Here is a 23,015-nt window from a genome sequence, read left to right as displayed (position 1 = left end):
CAGGTGAAGCCCAGTCTTGAACTCATGGCTGCTGCTGGCAATGCCCCAGCCGTCTTATTGTGCGGCGTGGGCCTGGCATCGTGGTGGTGTTGCTGGACTCCAAAGATGAGAATGCTTCTGCTTCAAATTCCGGACATATTTATATCGCTCTGAGGCACTTTTTGTTTCACTAAAACCTGGCACTTAGCCATGTTGCCCATAAGAAGAGCCTTGCCCTGGTTTGGTGACATCAGCCCTCCTAGTATAGTTATTAGTACTGCACGGTGCAGTTTTCCACTGAGTGCGACTAGCCTTCTCTCAAAATCCCCTTGCGTGCATGTTATTCTGACCAACATATCGCCACACTGCAGCTGTCAGCCTTCATCTGGTACTGCAATACTTCACGGAGTATTCCTCACTACTTCTTATTACTTTTACTAAAAGACTAGGTAGCAACACTACACTGCCCCCCCCTCCATGGAGTCCCTCAGGTCTTTCTTCGGCTCAGTTCTCTGTCGAAATTACCTTTACCCTTAATCTGTAAAACAAGTACATAATACTAGATTGGCTATCCTTAGGTACTATACGAGTACTATATTAATCTCCAACTTCAACGTCAATTCTTCATCCGTTGCTAGGGGAATCCAGTCTAGTGGAATTCAAGTTACCCACGAATCGCTCTTTTGCGTTGCTTGTCGTTTCAGATACATACAAACTAGGCAGAGCAAAGTCAGACTCACTATGGCGCTGTGTCACGGTCACTGTTACCTATCGTTTACCATCCCGATACTATTCCACATGCTATAACAGTTTTTCGGCAGTGATCTGGCTCTTCTGCACTACTAATCATCTGACTTAGCGAATGGTCTAGGCTTGGTTCGCTGGAGTCGTTTAGGAAGGTAAGGCTTTGTTTGTAGAGGTTCGTCTAGCCAATACAGAGGCAGCTGTGTTACATCCAATAGAATAACCCCTGTCATTGTACTTGGTACATGAAACGTAGGCTCCGTGATATCACTCACAGTCGGTGTTGATCAACAATCCACTGCCTTGTAATTCCAAAGTCTTGTTCTCATGAGCTTTCCTTGCTCATAGCAGCTAGCAGCCACTACAACGTCGTCGTTCTCGTATACTGAGAACATCCAATGCAAACCCATACTCTGAAAATACGGCTTTGGTTCCATCACCACTTTTTGGCAAGGACGCCTGTCTACTTTACCCCTAACAACCGCGTGCTGCATGTACCCCCATCCATAGCGACTTCGTGAGTCAATCATGTGGTGACCACCCGATTTGGGCATTACTGAAGCTCATCTATGGTCATCACCACCTGTCGATCCCTGTTTTCCGGCACTAATAATACCTCCTTCCCTCTTACTTGCTTGAATTTCCCAACTACCGCGAGTTTCACTGGAAAATGGAACTCCTCCATCCTGGTGATAATGTTAGAGCGCCCCCAACTCTGCCTCTGACGAAGATGAATAGCACTGCCTGAACTAACATCCTCCTTCTCGTCTTTCTCTGTCCGGCAACCCGAGAACAGGGACCATTATCACCTCCCGTCTCCTCAGAAGACTGCTGTCTCCAAACAGCATGCATTATCACACTTAACATGAACATAGAACCTCATTTGAAATAACCGCAATAACCGATATAATACACCGAAGGAAAAATACCCAAAATCACAAGAACTCAATACATATCTACTATTTTCTGGGCCTCAACGTACATCTAGCTTGAGGTACATGGACCTCATCTTCCTGTTGCTCATTTTTCTCCTTCTGGCCTCCTTCCTCGGCGTCCTTAATACCTCTCACAGAATTGCTTCTGGTGCACTCTTGAATGGTCGTAGACGCCCGACATGCACAGTTGTTGATCTCGTTGGCAACTGTAGCTTCTCATTTACTGGTGACGTACTTCAAGTTACTGTGTTATTAATGTTTCGTTTTCCCTTTCGGAGTATATTGACTCAAAAACATCACTCACTGGGCTACATTGTACTGAGGTAACGTTCCTACTGCCTCTTCCTGCTTCTCCAATGCCTTAGTATTTGCTTGCTGCACCTTCTTCTACACTTCCCTCACCGTTCTTGCAAATTTTCTTTCCTTCCTCGGCGTCCTTAATACCTCTCACAGAATTGCTTCTGGTGCACTCTTGAATGGTCGTAGACGCCCGACATGCACAGTTGTTGATCTCGTTGGCAACTGTAGCTTCTCATTTACTGGTGACGTACTTCAAGTTACTGTGTTATTAATGTTTCGTTTTCCCTTTCGGAGTATATTGACTCAAAAACATCACTCATTGGGCTACATTGTACTGAGGTAACGTTCCTACTGCCTCTTCCTGCTTCTCCAATGCCTTAGTATTTGCTTGCTGCACCTTCTTCTACACTTCCCTCACCGTTCTTGCAAATTTTCTTACCAACACCACAAAAGGGCCGACTCTTCAGTCCTGCTTCCTTTTTATCCAATGATGTCAAATGGCTCTGGCTTCTTCTTACCAGACACCACCTCAAATAGCGACAACCCTATGCTAGTGCGCACTTTGGAGTTTTACGCACTCACTACAAAGGACAAATACATGTCCCAGTCCAAATTGTGTGCATCCACGTAATAACTAAGCATCTTCTCAATTGTCCGATAAACTCGTTCTGTCCTTCCATTAGCTTGCGGATAAAGTGGATTACTTCCTAACTTTTTTACTTTTAATAACTGACACAACTCTTTCATCAGTTGAAGTTCGTCTCTTGGTTCATAATTATTGTCTCCAGCACCCAAACTTCAGTACCCATCTATTAACTAACGCTTGCGAGGTTGTGACTGTCTGCTGGTTTGACATTGGCATCGCCATCACATATGTAAAGAGGAAAATAGTGTATTAGGGGCCTCACTTAATGAGTGCTTACTGGTATTCAATTGAATGATCCTAACAAGTTCATTCCCTATGAAACTAAATGGTTCCGTTCCTTCTCCCAGCCTCTGCAATCGTACATGCTGCTCACATTCCACAGAATTTCTGATATACATTGAGACGACAGACGTCATGACACCTGTTTTTGCCCGGTGTAGTGCAGAAACTCGACGTGGCACGGACTCAGAAAAGCAGTGGAGGTCTCTGGCAAAAATGTTGAGCCCTGCTGTCCATATAGCCTTCCATAACTGCGAAAATGTTGCCGGTGCACGATTTTGTGCATGAACTGGCCTCTAGACTGTCCCATAAATGTTCGATGGGATTCATGTCGGGTGATCTGGGTGACCAAAACATTTGTGACCGAAACATGTTCTTCAAATCAATCACGAACAACTGTGGTCTAATGACATGTCGCATTGTCATCCATAAAAATTCCATCGTTGTTCGGAAACACGAAGTCCATGGAGGTTGCAAATGATCTGTTAGTAGCCGATTATAGCCATTTTCAGTTAATTATCGGTTCAGTGAGACAGAGGACCCAGCCCATTCCATGTAAACACAGCCCACACCGTTATGGAATCACCACCAACTTGCGCAGTGGCTTGTTGAAACCTGGGTCCCTTGCTTTGCTTCGTGGGGTCTGTGTCACATTCAAACGCTACCATCTGCCCTTACCAACTGAAATCGGGACTCATCTGACCATATCACGGTTTTCCAGTCACCTATGATCCAACCGATATTGCCACAAGCCCAGGAGAGGCTCGGGGTTGGGTTGTTTGGGGGAAGAGACCAAACAGCGAGGTCATCGGTCTCATCGGATCAGGGAAGGACGGGGAAGGAAGTCGACCGTGCCCTTTCAAAGGATCCATCCCGGCATTTGCCTGGAGCGATTTAGGGAAATCACGGAAAACCTAAATCAGGATGGCCGGACGCGGAGAGGCTCTGGGGCCGATGTGCTGTTAGCAAAAGTACTCGCCTCGGTCGTCTGCTGCCATAGCCCATTAACGCCAGATTTTGTCGTGCTTAGTGCGTCCCACATTGATTTCTACTGTTATTTCAGGAAGTGTTGCTTGTCTGCTAGCACTGACAACTCTACGCGAACGCTGCTGCTCTCGGTCGTTAAGTGAAGGCCGTCAGCCACTGTGTTGCCCGTGGTGAGAGGTAATTTCTGAAATACGGTAATCTTGGCACACTCTTGACATTCTGGACCACAGAACATTGAATTCTCTAACGATTTCCAAACTGGAATGTCCTATGCGTCTAGCTCCAATTACCATTCCGCGTTCAAAGTCTGTTAAGTCACATCGTTCGCCCATAATCGCGTTGGAAATCTTTTCATGTGGATCACCTGAATGAAATAACAGCTCTGCCAATAAACTGCACTTTTATACCTTGTGTACATGATGTTACTGCCCACTGTACATGTGCATATCTCTATCCTATGACTTTTGTCACCTCAGTATACTGATTGACATCATTCTTCCTTCCCTTCCACCAGCACTTTTCTGCTACTCTCCGTTTCGTCGCCATGCATCCCCAATGGCCTGATAAGATGTGATCTTGCATTTCTCGTGGTACGTCTTCCTTCAACTCTGCTGGCACAACCCCTCATGGCCGTAATTTTTGTTTCTCTACACAGCAATCCCACATGCTTAGTAAACTGCTGTTGCTTGCTGTACTGTATACATTCCTTGTCAGTGCTCTGTGTTGTTTGCCATTGAACAAGGTTCTGACCCTGAACTTGTGCTACTGCTCTTGTCCTGCTTAACCTGTCTGCATTTCCGTGCTTCTTCCCCAGGTTGTGGATTACTTTACACTCAGATTCACTCAGTTTTAAATTCCATCTCGTCAGTCTATCGGACGAGTCATCTGTACTTAGTAACCACTACCTTGAGCTTACATCCATACATGTAACACTAGATGTATGTTACTCCTTACACCAAGCTAAACATTTCTCTCTCTCTCTCTCTCTGTTGTAGAAATTGTTCTGTGTTCCATTTAACTGTCTTGATACAAAGGCAATAGCACGTTCTTGATCATCGACTCCTGGCTCAAAACGCATCCAAGACAATGCATCACACGACAATATAAACTCCTGAAAGTCTGGGAACACCAACACTCAACTCGATGTTAACACATTCTTCAATTCGACAGACGCTCCTTTTCATTCACACAAACTTAACACCCTTCTTCAATAACTTCACAAGCGGTCATGCAATGTCTGCTAACCGCTTCACGAAGTTTCTACAATAATTTGCGAGAGTCATAAAAGATTGTAAATCCTTTGTTGTTCCTGGTGCCAGAAAATCTTGTACTTCTTTCATTAATCTAGTATCAGAATTTACACCATCATTACTAATTAGATGATCTAAATAGTCCACTTCTTCAAGTGAAACAGCTCGGACAATCACCCCTCCCTGGGCCTGGCCTGTACCAGGACGTACGTGTGAACCCTACCGGTCGACCCAGGGCTGTGAATTACGCGTTAACCAGTCACCTGTCACGCATCAAACGCATGGGTTAAACCTCAAACGCAGAAGCGGAAGAAGGGGAGGAAAAAAAAAAAAGGCAGATGAGAGACTGTTCCGATGCCAGGCTACTGAAACTTCAGAACACATTCCAGAAACTATCCAAGACATGTTCCCCAAGGGAGGGGAATAAGAGTAGCAGGAGGACTGACATGCAACAGAGAAAGGGAAGAGGTGCTGCAAAGGCTGGGGCCTGGTGGTAGCCCTTAATATCTTGAATTGTTTCCTCAGTTGTTGCCTGTGCTTCTGCATATCTCTCAAGAAGACGATTATGTCATCGAGATACCCGGGACACTGACGTAGTTTTAATCCTTTTAGTACTCTACAATAAACACTGGAATGTTACTCATAGTGTCCCCAAAGCGCTGAAACGCAGTTTTCGCTCTATCCTCCGGACCCACTTTTAACTGATGGTATCCACTGCTCAAGTCCGTTGTCGAGAAGTACCGGAATTGGCCAATACTGTTTGGAACTGGGCAGGCATCTCTCGTAGTTTTATCACTTAAATGCCTGTAGTCGCAACAGAATCTATATTTCTTCAAAGCATCCGTAGAGTTCTTAGGTTAAATTACAATTACCGCTCCTACAGGGGCTATTATTCTCTTCTATTATACTGTCAGAGAGTTGTTGATTAATAAATTCTTCCAAAATTGGTTGCAGAGATCATGGAATTCTGTAAGGTCTCTGATATCCTTCCTTGTCTCGTGTTTTGCTACTGCTGTAGCAGGAAATTATCTTCGCAGAAAAAACAGATCTTGAAATTATAGCAACAGGTCCTCCATCTGTGTCCTTTCTGTCCCCTTCAAATGCTTCAGTTTTGCACGAAATGCCGTCCTAGCAGCATTGGGTGCCCTCTTATAGCCTGCATATTCTGCACAGCAATCTTCCTTGTCCGGAATGTCCAATGTGGCCAACAATGTTTCCTTCAACAACTTAACCTGCTCATCACCAAAATCATCCACATTGACAGGGTCTAACTTGCCTCTGTCTCTCTCTTGTCGAACCAAATAACATGCTGCATCCAATACCTCACTATCCTCCAGCAGTTTCATTATACACAACATATCACTTCTTAAGTCAGTCTTCACAGTCACTCATAGAGACTTCCTGGAGCCATTCCACACATAGTCATGCGAATTAAACTTTAATGTCATTGCTCGTAGTTTAATTGGATTGTCCTCTACACTAGATGCTCCTCATGACAGATCAACATTGACGACAGCTTCCCCTAACCGGAATGCCTTCCCACTAACCTCCACTATACCTTATCGAACGTCAGTTATGGCATGACGTTGATGCAATAGGTATAGTCCTAGGATCGTGCTGTAGAGCTCGCCCACATGAAACACTACATCGACACATTGCCCAAGCTTGGCTGTTCCAAACGAAAAATTGATCATTACTCACTCCAATGGTCGTATATCACAATCCCCTATTCCACACAACTTGTAACGTGGTGGATTCCAACGCCTCCTACATACTAACTCTCTTGAGGCCACTGACCTATGTGTCCCTGTGTTCAATAAAACTTTGTATTCCCTATTATCTGTCACACGCACACTATGACACATTCCGCCTCTTCATTCGCTTTTACTGCAATTATCTTCACTGTGAACTCCTTCTGGCAGCTCTGGAGTTCCCTCTTAAGTTTAATAGGTACTTCTTACCCCACAGACCACTCTTACCATTACTTTCATTAAATCGATGGGAGTCCACGACAACCCTATTACCTCTTCATGCCTGGTAGCATTGCCTCTGCGCATGCCCTGAACATCCACAACTAAAACATTTTACGTTCTATGCGAACACATTTTTCTGATCCCTCACACCTGTTGACACATCAATTTCCTCATACTCCAGTGGTAATCTAAGCACTGCATGCAGATCTGTGGGTGCCCCAATGTGCGCCCTTCTAGACATCTGTGGTGCTAAAGCTCTTAGGAAAGCATCAAGCACATGTTTCTCAGCTTCCTGTAGCAACACTTCGTTTACATCCTCACTCTGTTTTAACTCATAAGTATGTACAATCAGTTTTCTAATTCTATCTGCAAAGTATCTACTGCTCAATTATGCCTTTTGGAAACTACACTCAGTTGTTCCCGGAAAAACCGTGCACTGTTCTGCTTCCTTTATCTTTGTTCTAATCCCCATCTGAGTTGGTAGAAAGTCTCTGTCTTGCGCAAAGCCCCTGTGTATCGTAAAAACGACTTCTCCTGTGAAGCGTAACCTTGCTGTCTGTAATAAATGCTTATCTGAGTAATCCTATTGTCAGCCAATGACCTGAGATCCTCCACAAATGCTAACATATCCTCAGATGACCCACCAGAAACGGGGGAAACTCGGTTATCAACAGCCGGATCTACTCTTAGAGTCTATGAATTTAACACCTCCATCTCCTCATTTTCCTCCACTAGTTTATTATCCAAAACCAGTTTATCTGCCCTTAATTAAGCTATCTGACTCAGTAATGACTGTATAACCTTCACTTTGGTGACACCTAGTCTCTCTGATTTTGCCATTGCCTCATAGCTACTCATCTTTGCGACTCAGAAGTAATAATCCAAAATCAACACAGAAATAATAATCGAACAATGAGAGCGATTGAATAATCCGTGGCCACTTGTACTACCAACCTACTTCCTCGGCACAAGCAAATTGCGCTGTGTACAACGCACAGTTTCTAACCACTCATCTCTAGAATACCCTCATAAAGTGATAAGTCTACTGGTTACTCCATTTTTACAAAAGTAACCCTACTGTTATCATGCACCTAGTCCTCGACTTCATGATTGTCACCATAAAAGAACAAAAATGGTCTCCCCACCCTAAACGACGATATTGTAGGGTGAGGTTCGCACGCCACGCTACATCTTCTGCTGTTGAGTGCGGCTCTCCTGACCCTAGCAGGCGCTGACGTACTGGCAGTGACTTCCGTTCTGGTGAGAGAATTGTGCGTCGGAGCCCTGCATTGCTGGTGGGAGGCCCGTGAGAGGGCTGGCGGCCTCTGTAGACCAAGGTCGCGACGTCAGCGGCGTTGCCTTTCCACTGGAGATGGGGCGTGGAACGACCCCTCGGTTCCTCACGTGTTCACACTGCTGAGGGGGAGGGGGGGGGGAGGGGTGGGAGGGGCAGTGTTGGCAGCAATAGGTGCAGATGGCAGGTTGATGGTGGTGTGACACCATGTTCCGTGAGGAACTTAGTGCTGGCGGTGACAGGCGCAGTCCTGTCTCGAACCCACGGTTGGTGGTGGCGATGCACAGTTGTCTCTCTGCCTGGCGTGGCTCTGGTGTCATGGTGGTGCTGCTGGACTCCTATGGACAGAATGCTTTTGACTCAACATTCAGACACATTTATATCATTCTGTGCGCATTTGTTTCACATAGTCACATCATCCATAACAAGAGACTTGTCCAGATGTGGTGACATCAACCCACCTGCTACGGTTACTACCACAACTTGGTGCAGTTTTCCACTGATCGCGGCTAGCCTCGTTTCACAATCCCCTTACGTGCGTGTTATTCTGACCCTGATGTTGCCTCATTGCGGCTACCAGCCCGTGGCTGCTAATGCAATACTTCACAGTGGTTTCCCCACTACTTCTTATTATTCTTGTTAAAAGACTGGGTAGCGGTACTACAGAAGGATTAACTGGAGACTGTAAATGTTACAGTCCGTACCTGACCGGAGATGGGAGTGACCTATTTCACAGGAGAAGTTGCGAACCAACCGTTCCAGAAACACATCCAAGTCTGGCAACAGTTATTATAAATATTTAGAAATAAATAAATAAATAGTCTGTCAGAAGCAGAGTATGAGCAGTCCACAGAGAAATCCAATATAAAACCGAAATACGCAATCAGGTCGTCAACAGAGGGCCAGTATTGCACACGACGAACAGTTTCATACCACTAAACTCCGATTCTTAACACAATCATACTTACATGTTAAAACAGTTTCAGTTTCAAACGTCTGATTACTTTACAAATGAGTTAATATTTTAGGTATTTGACGTTAAGGATGTACGTGAGAAAAAGTTTAGAAAAAGTCTGAAATTATGTTTGAAGCTTGTCGCGTATCAGTACATACTTTAATTATGAAACACCGGATGAATTTAATCTGGGTAACTTACGCTCCATTTGAAGCAAACGCTAGTATTTCACGCATTTCAATGTTTATTACGTCGTATCTTCTGAACTACGTGTCGTAGAATTATATCATTTTGCAGGTACGTTCAGTGGTGAATGTGGATCTTTCTGCAAACTATTGAATTGTGTCGGTAGTAAGGAAGTAATGCTCTATGCTTCACGAACAGCGAAAATGTAGTACGCTATAAACTTTTTTCTCTCATCATTTTGTGTGTGTGAGTCAGTGAGAAAAAGTTTCGCGAAGGTTTGAAATTATGTGTAAATTTAGTTGGAAGTCGGTAAGCTGTCATTCTCAAGTACTCGATGAATAAAGTCCGGATATTTGTGCGCCGCCAGTTACGCTGCCTCAAGGCAAACACACACTTTATAACTGTAGTACTTGACTTATTGTGTTTAACTTTTAACATATGCTTGCACCTCTTAACTAGTAGACCACGACTACATTTTAAATTTTTAAATGCAGTCAATAATCACGCGAAATACTGAAAATAAATTTCTTGTTGCCTCTGGAAGACGTTAGGTAGGCAACCTTAACAGGCAGCAATTTCCATGGTGTAGCACGTTAGTAATATATACTGTAATGTCCCATTAATGTGGCCATCTGGTCAAAAGCTCGAATAACCATTTTCCGCAGTGCGGACGGCTGCGGGCGTGCAAGAAGAGAGTCAGTGATGTTGTGGAAGGTACCGACAGGGATGTGGAATAACGCCGTGGCCAGCTGTGCTAGGTTTCTCTGTTGAGGGCCCATGACGCGTAAAGCCCGATCGAGATGGTCTCACAGATTCTCGATTGGGTTTAAATCCAGGAGTAGGGTGGCCGGGGGTGTATGGTAAACTCTGCCTGGTGCTCTTCGAACCACGCACGTACACTGCAAGCTGTGTGACACGTTGCATTGTCCTGCTGAGATATGCCATTGTCTGGAGGAATGATCCCCAAGGATATATGCATACTTGTATCGATCAGATGTGCCTTCTAGAATGACGAGATTACCCAGGGAATGTCTCAGGCCCGGACCCTTCCAAGAATTATTATAGGATGTTTGCTTTTAGACGTTTCACGCCTTACACGCCAAAGGCCATATTTCCGATGGAGCATAAAAGAAGGAAGCATAAGCGGCCAAAAACACTACTAGCTAGGGCATAATCACCTATGGCAAGCTAACATACACCAACAAGCGACAAACGACGGCAAGCCCGTGCATATCAGCAACGTTGACTGGAAGTCACCAGCTGCTATCAGAGCCGACCAACAGGCCACAGCAGGGAAACCGATGAGCTCACCCACTGACATACAAAAAATCGCCAACTTCACCCTACGCTGTGAATCCGATATATGACCTATCGGACACAAAAACTGTTGCAGGTTGCTGACGCTGATCAAGAGTTCAACACCGGCACCCTGCGGCAGCCGCCGAGCAACAGCACCGCACAACGTCAAAGGTATCGACATGCATGACACCCACTACTAACAAAGCCTACCCTTGCACGACCTATCGCAGGCAACAAGACATCCGCTACTGCTCTCCAACCTTCGTCGTCGATGGACATTAGTCAGCAAGTGTACATGAACCAGGGGCTCCTGCGAAGGCCCACAGGCGTCAGCGTTTGCTAAACGGTCGTTGAGGAGACACTGTTGGTAGCCCCTTGGTTCATCTGGGCGGTCAGTAGCTCAACAGTTGCAAGCCCATTCGCCCGCACACATCTCCCCAGCCGTCGTTTACCCCTTTCGTCTATGACCTGTGATGCACCAGTTGCCTCGGTGCCAGTTTTGGATAGCATGATTTTGCAGCGTACAGTATACATTAAGCGCGAAGGAACGCGAACTGTTTGCAAAAGTAGTCGTTTTGGAAATGATCCCACCATTGGCGTGAAAGCCAATGGTCAGACCCTTCTGCACGTTACATAAATCGTTCCGTTTCCGCATTACGACTGCGACTTCGCTATATCCCGGGTCCCTCCGTCACGTTTTACGTACTTTCACTGCTTGCTGCCACCTGCCGTCTGTGAGTGGTCATATTGATGTGACTGGACCGTGTAGATGGCAGACTTTCCAGGCTAGAGGGTTTGCTCAGCGCAGTCGGCGTTTGCAGCATTCTCTGCCTCCCAGTGCAAGGCCCTATGCTGGTCATGTCGATATCGTCACCCGGCAGTATATCAAACATCTCTGCATCTTCGTCGAGACCGAATGAGAATACAGTACTTCGTATTATATTTGTTGAGACGACTTGTTATGATTATTTAAAATATTTCCCTAGTGGAGGAGTATGAAACTCTGTAGCAGGTAAAAATCTGAAGGAATTTGGTGGGGGTGCGCACGTGCGCAGTGAAACTGCAGGGCCATTTTAACTTGGTACAGATCGTACTTCGTGATTTCTCCACCTCTTCATTGTTGTTGTTGTGGTCTTCAGTCGAGAGACTGGTTTGACGCAGCTCTCCATGCTACTTTATTCTGTGCAAGCTTCTTCATGTCCAAGTACCTACTGCAACCTACAACCTTCTGAATCTGCTTAGTGTATTCATCTCCTGGTCTCCCTTCACGATTTTTACCCCCCACTCTGCCCTCCAATACTAAATTGGTGTTCCTTTGATAAATCAGAACATGTCCTACCAACCGAGCCCTTCTTCTAGTCAAGTTGTGCCACAAATTTCTCTTCTCCCCAATTCCATTCAGTACCTCCTCATTAGTTACGTGATCTACCCATTTAATCTTCAGCATTCTTCTGTAGCACCACATTTCGAAAGTTTATTTCTCTTCTTGTCTAAACTATTTTCGTCCATGCTTCACTTCCATAGTGGCCGAGCGGTTCTAGACGCTTCAGTCCGGAACCACGCGACTGCTACAGTCGCAGGTTCGCATCCTGCCTCGGGCATGGATGTGTGTGATGTCCTTAGGTTAGTTAGGTTTAAGTAGTTCTAAGTTCTAAGGGACTGATAACCTCAGATGTTAAGTCCCATAGTGCTCAGAGCCATTTGAACCATTTCACTTCCATACATGGCTACACCCCATACAAATACTTTCAGAAAAGACTTCCAAACACTTAAATCTACACTCAATGTTAACAAATTTCCCTTCTTCAGAAACGCTTCCCTTGCCATTGCCAGTCTACATTTTATATCCTCTCTACTTCGACCATCATCAGTTATTTTGCTCCCCAAGTGGCAAAACTCATCTACTACTTTAAGTGTCTCATTTCCTAATCTAATTCTCTCAGCATCACCCGACTTAATTCGACTACATTCCATTACCCTCGTTTTGCTTTTGTTGATGTTCATCTTATATCCTCTGTTCATGACGCTGTACATTCCGTTTAACTGTTCTTCCAGATCCTTTGCTGCCTCTGACAGAATCACAATGTCATCGGCAAACCTCAAAGTTTTCATATTTTCTCCATGGATTTTAATTTCTACTCCGAATTTTTCTTTTGTTTCATTTGCTGTTTGCTCAATATACAGATTAAATAACATCGGGGATAGGCTACAACCCTGTCTCACTCCTTTCCCAACCACTGCTTCCCTTTCATGTCACTCGACTCTTATAACTGTCATCTGGTTCCTGTACAAATTGTAAATAGCCTTTCTCACCCTGTATTTAACCCCTGACGCCCTCAGAATTTGAAAGAGTATATCCCAGTCAACATTGTCAACAACCTTCTCTAGGAATACAAATGCTAGAAACGTAGTTTTGCCTTTCCTTAATCTATCTTCTAAGATAAGTCGTAGTGTCAGTATTGCCTCACGTGTTCCAACATTTCTACGGAATACAAACTGATCTTCCCCGAGATCGGCTTCTACTATTTTTTCCATTCATCTGTAAAGAATTCGTGTTAGTATTTTGCAGCTGTGACTTATTAAACTGGTAGTTCGGTAATTTTCCCACCTGTAAGCACCTGCTTTCTTTGGGATTCGAATTATTATATTCTTCTTGAAATCTGAGGGTATTTCGCCTGTCTCAATCATCTTGCTCACCCGATGGTAAAAATTTGTCAGGGCTGGCTCTCCCAAAGCTATCAGTAGTTCTAATGGAATGTTGTGTACTCCCGGGGCCTTGTTTCGACTTAGATCTTTCAGTGCTCTGTCAAACTCTTCACGCAGTATCATATCTCCTATTTCATCTTCAGCTATGTCCTCTTCCATTTCCATAATATTGTCCTCAAGTACATCGCCCCTGTATAGACCCTTGTATACTCCTTCCTCCTTTCTGCTTTCCCTTCTTTGCTTGGGATTGGTTTTCATTCTGAGCTCTTGATATTCATACAGGTGGTTCTCTTTTCTCCAAAGGTATCTTTAATTTTTCCGTAGGCAGTATCTATCTTACCCCTAGTGAAATATGCCTCTACATCCTTACATTTGTCCTCTAGCCATCACTGCTTTGCCATTTTGCACTTTCTGTCGATGTCATTTTTGAGACGTTTGTATTCCTTTCTGCCTGCTTCATTTACTGCGTTTTTATATTTTCTCCTTTCGTCAATTAAATTCAATATCTCTTCTGTTACACTAAGGATCTCTACTAGTCTTCTTATCCTTGTCTACTTGATCCTCTGCTGTCTTCACTATTTCAACTCTCAAAGCAACCCATTATTCTTCTACTGAATTTCTTTCCCCTGTTCTTGTCAGTCGTTTCCTAATACTCTCTCTGAAACTCTCTACAACCTCTGATACTTTCAGTTTATCCTGACCCCATCTCCTTAAATTCCTACCTTTTTTCAGTTTCAATCTACAGTTCATAACCAATAAATTGTAACCAAAGTCAACATCTGCCCCTGGAAATGTTTTACAATTTGAAACCTGGTTCCTACATCTCTGTCTTACCATTATATAATGTATCTGAAACCTTCCAGTGTCTCCAGACCTCTTCCACGTATACAACCGTCTTTCATGGTTCTTGAACCAAGTGTTAGCTATGATTAAGTTACGCTCTGTGCAAAATTCTATCAGGCGGCTTCCTCTTCCGTTCCTTAGCCCCCCCCCCCCCCTTTCCATATTCACCTACTACTTTTGCTTCTCTTCCTTTTCCTACTATCGAACTCCAGGCCACCATGACTATTAAATTTTCGTATCTCTTCAGTATCTGGATGATTTCTTTCATCTCATGATACATTTCATCAATCTCTTCGAGTTAGCTGGCATATAAACTTATACTACTGTGGTAGGCGTGGGCTTTGTGTCTGTCTTGGTTACAATAATGCGTTCACTACGCTGTTCATAGTAGCTTACCCACACTCCTATTTTTTATCCATTATTAAACCTACTCCTGCATTACCCATATTTGATTTTGTATTTATAACCCTGTATTCACCTGACCAGAAGTCTTGTTCCTCCTGCCACCGAACTTCACTAATTCCCACTATATCTAACTTCAACCTATCCATTTCCCTTTTTAAATTTTCTAACCTCCCTGCCCGATTAAGGGATCTGATATTCCACGCTACGAGCCGTAGAACGCCAGTTTTGTTTCTCCTGATAACGACGTCCTCCTGAGTAGTCCCCGCCCGGAGATCCGAATGGGGGACTTGATTATACAGAACAATTCTTTCCATCTTGACATATTTTCCGCTAGAACTTTAGTTTCTCTAGATCTTTAAATGGAACGTATGGCTTATGGAGAAATGAGGAGGGTGCAAATCTGCGCACAGTGAAGAATGGGCTGTAAATTCTGCTAATTCTATACTTTGTTGGTGGCTGTTGGGCTTGAGGGGCTATGAGGAAAGAAAATATACGCTGTTTATCGTTAAGGAAACCATTCTGTCGTCCGATTGCAGTGATAAGGGATAACTACATAAAACGTACATCAGAGGGCAGCTATCGAAATTGAAGCCGCACGGGATTAGCCGAGCGGTCTCAGACGCTGCAGTCATGGACTGTGCGGCTGGTCCCGGAGGAGATTCGAGTCCTCCCTCGGGCATGGGTGTGTGTGTTAGTCCTTAGGATAATTTAGGTTAAGTATTGTGTAATCTTAGGGACTGATGACCTTAGCAGTTAAGTCCCGTAAGATTTCACACACATCATCATCGAAATTGAATCGCTGTCTTTCTAACGCAGTGTGAATCTAACGCTACCACTGCCCTACTTTGCATTATAAACACATATGAGGAAACGGTGAGGCATGAAACTAAGGTCACCTGGGGACCACGCCTACCCGTCATCGTCGATTTCGTCCAGATTGGTGATATGTGCAGGGTTGGCCAGAAGTGAAAGTGACAGAAGTCGGAGCTCCAGATGGGCAAGCGTTTGGAAAAAATATCATTTTTGGCGCGGGTCGTGCGAGGTAAGAGCCATTTATATTAGTGCAACTTCCAGGCAACGAAAGGCGCAGCCTGAAGTGTACAGAACGGCAATCCGAGGGTCGTGGGGCTGACTCATATGCGGAAAGTATTTTTCTTTTTTATTTTCAATTTTTTCTGTACTTCCATTGAAACTAAACCGAAATAATGCTCATTGTATTATACTTATTAAGATTTCCATAAATGGCATGAAAAGGAAAGGCAAAGAAATATTTGGTGGATGAGAACGCGGCAATGTATAGGAATGTCATCATTATTTCATTAAATCCTGGCCCACTTACGACAACCTTATACGAAAATGTTTTGACTTATATGGTAAAGCCTTATGTGTATAAGAACGAATTTCTTCTGTTAATTGACTCGTGGTGTGTGAAGAGGATACATAAATCCACAATTGTACTACGAGATTTTTAAAGATGAAGAATGATTACCATCGTACAATATTAAAGTATCACTGCCCCTCCCCCCCCTCCCCCCCCAAACCAAATGGCACTCGCTATTGCAACACTGCGATGTCTATTTTTATCGACAGGTAAAGAATTCGACCAAAAAGGTTTAAAATTGCTCTTATCTCACTGGGAGAGAAAATTCAATCACATCCCGCGAAGACTGCAGCAAAATACATTTTGTTCATATCTGAAAGCAATGGTAGTAATTCACAAGTGCAAAAATTATAAATTTTAAAACACAAGAAATAAGAATAGAAAACTAATGGGCAGAGTGCAACACGCTTTTGCACGAACTGTGGATAATTTTCACACAGGAAACAGATTCTCTGTTACGAGGATTTCATTTTGAATAATGAATGCATTTGAACAGTTTCTCTGAAGCTAGTGTCGTACGCTGTAGAGGAATGAATACTCAGCATTGATACATATGTGACCTTGCTCCGAGAAATTTATGTAACACAGACGTTTTAGCGATTAACGTTCCTTGACACTCTTTTGAAGATTATTACAATTTGTAGCCCATTTTTATCTAGTTTTCTTACATTTTGAAGCTTAGTATACAAAGTTTTCCTAATAGTTTATATATTAGTTTCAGGAAACTATCACAGGATACCAAACGAATAAGTTTGTTATTTTTCTGGAGTTGCAACGTAATGTGTTATGATTAGGTAGCGATTCTGTAAATAAAGGTTGAATTTACTTATAAGACTTCTACATAGTAGTAGCTAGGTCGTTATATGTAATTTGTGACCAGATTTTCTCAGATAATTACTGCTGTTCTTCTAAAGACGTCAATTATTTAACTATTAATTGTAGAACCTTCTTCTCTAATTATTACTGTGCTCAGTCTTTAGGGAAAGAATTTCACTAGGTTCTAATATACCGAAGGTGAAGATTGTCTCCAGTCTTCTTGGAACTCGCTGAATAATTGTTGCTGGATTTTCGTATGAATTTATCTGTCTCGCAGCCGACGCTCTAATTCATCCCGCGTATGTAACACGCTTAGGTCGTTTCTTGGAGTTGAGGAGATGAGATTCCACAGCGTTGCCACAGTGTGCCTACCACATTATTGCCTTAAATACTGGCACAAGCACTTGTGTGTTCATTTTACCATCGACCAAAACTAATGATCTACCCTCAAACCGGGAGTAGCTGCTCCGAACAATGACACTACCTCTATCAAATTTCACTGTAGCCATAAAACAACGAAACAAATGGAATTTACCACACACTTCCATCTGAATCCCACTTCACGTAGTGAGGTTCATCACGCACAAGAACCCTTGTTCTTTACTCTGTAGACGCATTTACATTTGATATGATCACGAATTTGTTTCGAAAGAAAAATGCTGCCATTTATCTTGTCCGCTGATGGCTCGCGCAGCACACAACATTGTGATGAATGTTCTTTTTCCTAAAAAGGCCATTATAATTTAACGTCTCGTCGACGTCAACATCATTAGAAAGGAAGCACTACCTCTATTCGCCTAAAATGACTTAGGGAAATCTCAGAAAATTTAAAACAGTAGAGACGGACGGGCTCTTGAGCTATATGGGTGCAAAGTAGTGTCTGACTACCGTATTACGATCCCCGATAGATCTTTGTCAGATGCAAAATATTCATAAACAGTTGTAAACAGATAACTGCACTCCACGTTTCGCTGTAAATTTCAGTAAACGTTCGTTTTCATCAACTGAAGAATTGATAAAATATTTAGTCAAGGTGGGCAGTTCCTTAACGATAGCGAAAATATTTTCTCAGCTACAGTAGCTCATGGTTTACCAGATAAAATCATTGCAGGAAACCTAAAAGGATCGATTCACTACCTTGATATTTGGGTAACACAGACTCTATTTAATTGAGGCTATTTTGTACTTAGGGCAACACAGTTTAGATTGTACATTGTCACTGTAAAAATTTCGTAAAGTTCTCCAGAAGAATCTTTAAAAAATCCTTTAATTTTTTTAAATGAATGAAAATTATTCAAGGAAGGATTAGCAGCATACAGGCTCCTTTATGAGGCAACAGAAACAGATTTACACAATTATAGGTGCCTCTTAGGTTGATAATAACTTTTCACTTCATAAAGCTAGACGGAATGTACGATGTCCTAACGTTCAAGCTGCAAACCGATTAACTGCGTAACCTCTCAAACGGTTGATCACCGAAAGGCTACACTTGGAATTTATAAACCATAAGGTGAACGTCGAAAGCGTCAAAACCCACGCCTCAATAAAATATCAAAGTTGTGTTACAATAGACTCAACGCCTAAAAGAATCTGACTCCTTATTAAACGTCACCGTAAAATGCAGTCCACGTAAAAAGAGAAGCGCAGTTAGCACATACAATATCCCCGCCAGGTGGATAAAACAATAGTTCATGTAAGTCAACACCAAAACTGTGCTTGGACAGTGATGAAGGTGCTATGACAATTTAAAGTGGTCATCGAGTGATAGGTTCTTGCACCAAGCTATTGAGAGTTCATCTTGTGTGGGGCTGACGACTTTAAACTTTCATTGCTCGTTCACAACTGTCTAAGAACAGTATTATTGGTGACCTACATGAGCTATTGTTTTATCCATCTGACAGAGGTCTTGTATGTGCTAACTGCACTCCTCTTTTAATGTAGATTGCATTTTAGGACGACGCTCAAGGAGTCAAATATTTTAGGCCTTGAGTCTATTATAACTCAGTTTTGGTGTTTTACTGGAGCATGTGTTTTGACGTTTTCGATATTCACCTAATGGTTTATAAATTCCTAGTTCAGCCTTTTAAGAGGTTACACAATTAATCAGTTTACAACTTGAACGTTAGGGTATCGTACATTCTCTCTAGCCTTATCAAGGAAAAGTTATTATCACCTGAAGATGCACCTATAATGGTGTGAAACCTGTTGTGTTGCCTGATAAAGGAATCTGTATACAGCTAAAGCGGCCTTGAAGAATTTTCATTTACTTAAAAAAATTTTCTTTACCGTAACATTCTATTTAATAGTTATGCAGTAGTTAATTGAAAAGAGCTCTGCTTCTGCACTTTAACGGTCTTGTTTGAATGGTCGAAGTTGTAATCTAAGTTTTAGTTGGTTTATACGTAATATGACTATCCTTATTTATTGCTTGTATGCAGTATGGTCTGCTACCTAGAGGTTACGAGACAATGTAATTTTTCCTTTATTTATTGTAATTATTATACTCTAATATTATTTAATAGCGATTTTTAGAGAAATAACATTTCCCACCTAATTCTCTAGTGACTTTAGTGACACTGTTTCCAACAAAACTCCTTACTAAGCTCCCGGTCCATTATTTTGTTTACGTTCTAGGTTACATACGACTACATGCGCTACTTCGAAAATATTATCTTAGAAAACGTGAAATCCAGGTGTGAATAAAAGTACGGCAAGTGCTCTGCAAAAACAGCCCATGTGTTGTTTGAGGTCATTCTTGGAAGCTGGAAGAGTTTTGCGGTTATCAGGACATGACCCTAGATACGACCCGGCGGGCCCCTCTCCCGAGTGTCGTAAACAGTTTCAGACGCTGCAAAGCGTGTCAGATGTCTGCGAGGGCGCACTAGCGCAGGGGCTCCACACCAGGCAAAGGAAGGTAAGTCTTACCTGATCAGCTGTGTCATGTTTTGAGGGCTCAGACACGTTGGCAGATAGTAACTTCCAAGCAAGCGGACGTAATATCAACGCTGTGGGCGTGCTCCCTTTCAATTTGAAGCTGCAAGGGAAATTTAATGGCCCTTTACCCATGCTTCTCGTGTGCAAAGGTTTAATTCGTCTGCAGTAGTCAGACGAGAGTTTTTCTAAATTTATTCTCCCTGTGAAGATCCTCTGTCAGAAGGAAACATGCGCCGTCGCGTCAATATGTGTCAACAATGGAAATCTTTCCACTTCGCCGAAGAATTTTTCATGGGAGTACATTTGAGCTTTTGTTTTCACAAAGTTGTCTATAGCATAAGCAAATGCAGTCGACAGAGTCCGTGTATTATCAGTGTAATTTTTATCTGCAGCAATATGTTATTCGATGAGTAATGGATTAGGAAGCACGCGATGATAAAACTGAGTTATAATGTGTTTTAATGGTTGAAATGGCTCTGAGCACTATGGGACTTAACATCTGTGGTCATCAGTCCCCTAGAACTTAGAACTACTTAAACCTAACTAACCTAAGGACATCACACACACCCACGCCCGAGGCAGGATTCGAACCTGCGACGTAGCGGTCACGCGGTTCCAGACTGAAGCGCCTAGAACCGCACGGCCACATCGGACGGCTATAATGTGTTTTATACAGACCAAGTGTGCTATTATCTTAAGTGTAAAATTTCCTACAACTATACCAGCAGTGTACTTTTGAACATTGTAGACTTAACAATGAGACATTCCTGCATCACCATCAATGAGATAACACACGTAACTAAAGAAAACGCATTGAAAGACGTAGACCTAACTGTATATTTTATTATCTTACACACAGGCATGAAAACAATCAACACTCTGTCTTCGAAAATTTGATGGTGACACGTCTTCGGTTTCCCAAATAGCTAACAGTAGTAATTCATTAAAATACACCATAGATAGTCGGTCATTTATTAAACATGTTTCACTTTCCGTGCTGTGTTCAACTAGAAGTTGTTGTCTGAGAATGTATGCGTACACCAATAGAACTTGCTGTTATCAGAGTTTCCTCTTCTTATGTCCTTCGCTTACGACTATCGTACTTCCAGTTAGACATTCATTTTCAAATAGCCATAGCAGAATTTCAACCGTGAAACTATTTCGCACATTTCGTTAAGGCTTTTTTACGTCAGCATGCCGACTGAAATAAAATTCACCACGTTTTTTCTTTCCAAATGTATTATTTCAGTTGTCAAAAAGTTCAGCCGTTAGTGGTTTCTCCAGAACTAAAATTCGTTACGAAAGCTGGAGCACATTAACAGAGTAGTGCTTCATTTGAACTACAAATTTTTATTTGATGTGATTCTTTTGTTCTTTCGTGGAATTTAGGCCCATTCATTTGTCATGATTCTAATCCTCTAATCCTTTCCATATCCCTATCTTCTCTGATCTACCAGCATGTATTAGTAAATTCTTTTCGATTTTCGGTTGATTCCTATTATCGTTATATCCTCCTCAGTCGTATTATTTTTTAAATGGTAACTAGCGACTAACAGCTCTTCAACGGCAGTAAGAACATCGGCATGTATAACTCATATCGTTTTTAAAGCAAGGTAGACCACTTTCTGAAATGTCATAAAATGCCTTAATTTCTAAAATTATGAATTGCAATGATATATTGGTTTTAAATAATTATTAGATATCTAAGCAAAGATAATGCAATCAGTCTCTCCCTCCGAACTTCACGCTTAGAGATGAACTGCGGCAGTACCATAATTTTCAGGGCTTACTTGAAGAAATGAAGTTTCCCTGCAATCCAAACAGCATGTGATCTTTAACAGACAGCTCCTATAAGTGTTTGAAGAAAGTTCACCTACGTAATAGCAACAAACGTCTCACTGCTCCTAGTATCACTCGAGCTGTATGTTCTTCACCCATACCTAAATGTGTTCGAGTCGAATTCGCGCACCGAGCGATGTGGCTTAAAGGTTAGCACACTGAACTCCCTTTCGGGAGGACGACGATTCAAACCCGTTTGTGGCCGTCCGTGATTTCCCTAAATTGCTCCAGGTAAATGCTGGGATGGTTCCTTTGAAAGGGCATGGCCGATTGCCTTCCCCATCCTTGATACAATCCGACCTTGTACTCCGTCTCTGATGACCTCGATGTCGACGGGACGTTGAACCCAATCTTCTTTGTTTTCCTTTCGAATTCGGGTGCATACTCCGAGAAACAGGCTGAATCCTTCCACCAAAAAATAAGCGAATTCAAAAGTAGATACCACGGTTAATACATCGAAAGAATGATTGATGATTCCTCCTAGCGACTGCTGACCGGATAGAAAAGAGGAGAAGAAAAAAGTACATTTGATACTAAATATTAATGTTTTTGTAACATTTTCATACTCAAGGCTAATTTCTCCATTAGTTTTAGAGTAGAAGCGTAGAGAAACTTCTGAACGCTCTTATTTAATACATTATTTGCCTTGACCAATGCATATTCTTTTATGCAACATTGTATTGCCATCTTTACTTGCTTAGTTAGAAACGTATCCTACAATCTAGAAGATTTTCCCTCATTTTTTAATGTTGGACATTTTCTTATGTATTGAGACCAACAGGGTTGACAACTTGCAAAAAATTCATTCAAGCAAAACTGTTACGTAGTATAACGTATACCGTCAGTTGAACTGTTAAATTTCATCTCTGCTGCCTGTACTCCGCTTTCTTCTTTTCCGGTTATTTCCCATCTTTAGCATCCATTAAGATATACCACAGTCATAATTTTACAAGAGCTAGGATGAGTTTCTATTTTTGCGTCCCTTTTAAAATTATGTCTAATTATCCTGTACGTATTTTGGAGACTTTAGTCTTATTTCTGTAACCTTTTCGCATCTGTGACTGATTGAAAAATAAAGCTATTTCAACACCACGGCGGTTTACTTGACGTGGTCCTATTCGACGGTATGTGCCGTTACCAGTAACTGCCGGGTGGTTACAATTAAAGTACAGCTTCTGACAGAGGTTCAGTTTGGCTGTAGTTATCATATGGCAACATAGCTTGTTAAATATTCTAATGCTTTAATGCGGAACCGATTTACGCT

General features: G+C 42.5%; 1 protein-coding gene across 1 annotated transcript in view; it reads left to right on the top strand.

Annotated features, from left to right (window-relative positions):
• The first annotated feature begins 19,822 nt into the window (after nucleotides 1–19,822).
• The window catches only part of LOC124721402 (alpha-aminoadipic semialdehyde synthase, mitochondrial), a 285,169-nt gene continuing 281,976 nt past the window's right edge, over nucleotides 19,823–23,015 (top strand). Inside the window, exon 1 of the mRNA XM_047246342.1 lies at nucleotides 19,823–19,892. The gene's annotated coding sequence lies outside the window, so the exon portion shown is untranslated. The remainder of the gene's footprint in view (nucleotides 19,893–23,015) is intronic.

This window comes from Schistocerca piceifrons, chromosome X (assembly GCF_021461385.2).
Source record: "Schistocerca piceifrons isolate TAMUIC-IGC-003096 chromosome X, iqSchPice1.1, whole genome shotgun sequence".
NCBI lineage: Eukaryota > Metazoa > Arthropoda > Insecta > Orthoptera > Acrididae > Schistocerca > Schistocerca piceifrons.
This window is presented reverse-complemented; position numbering and strand designations above follow the sequence as displayed.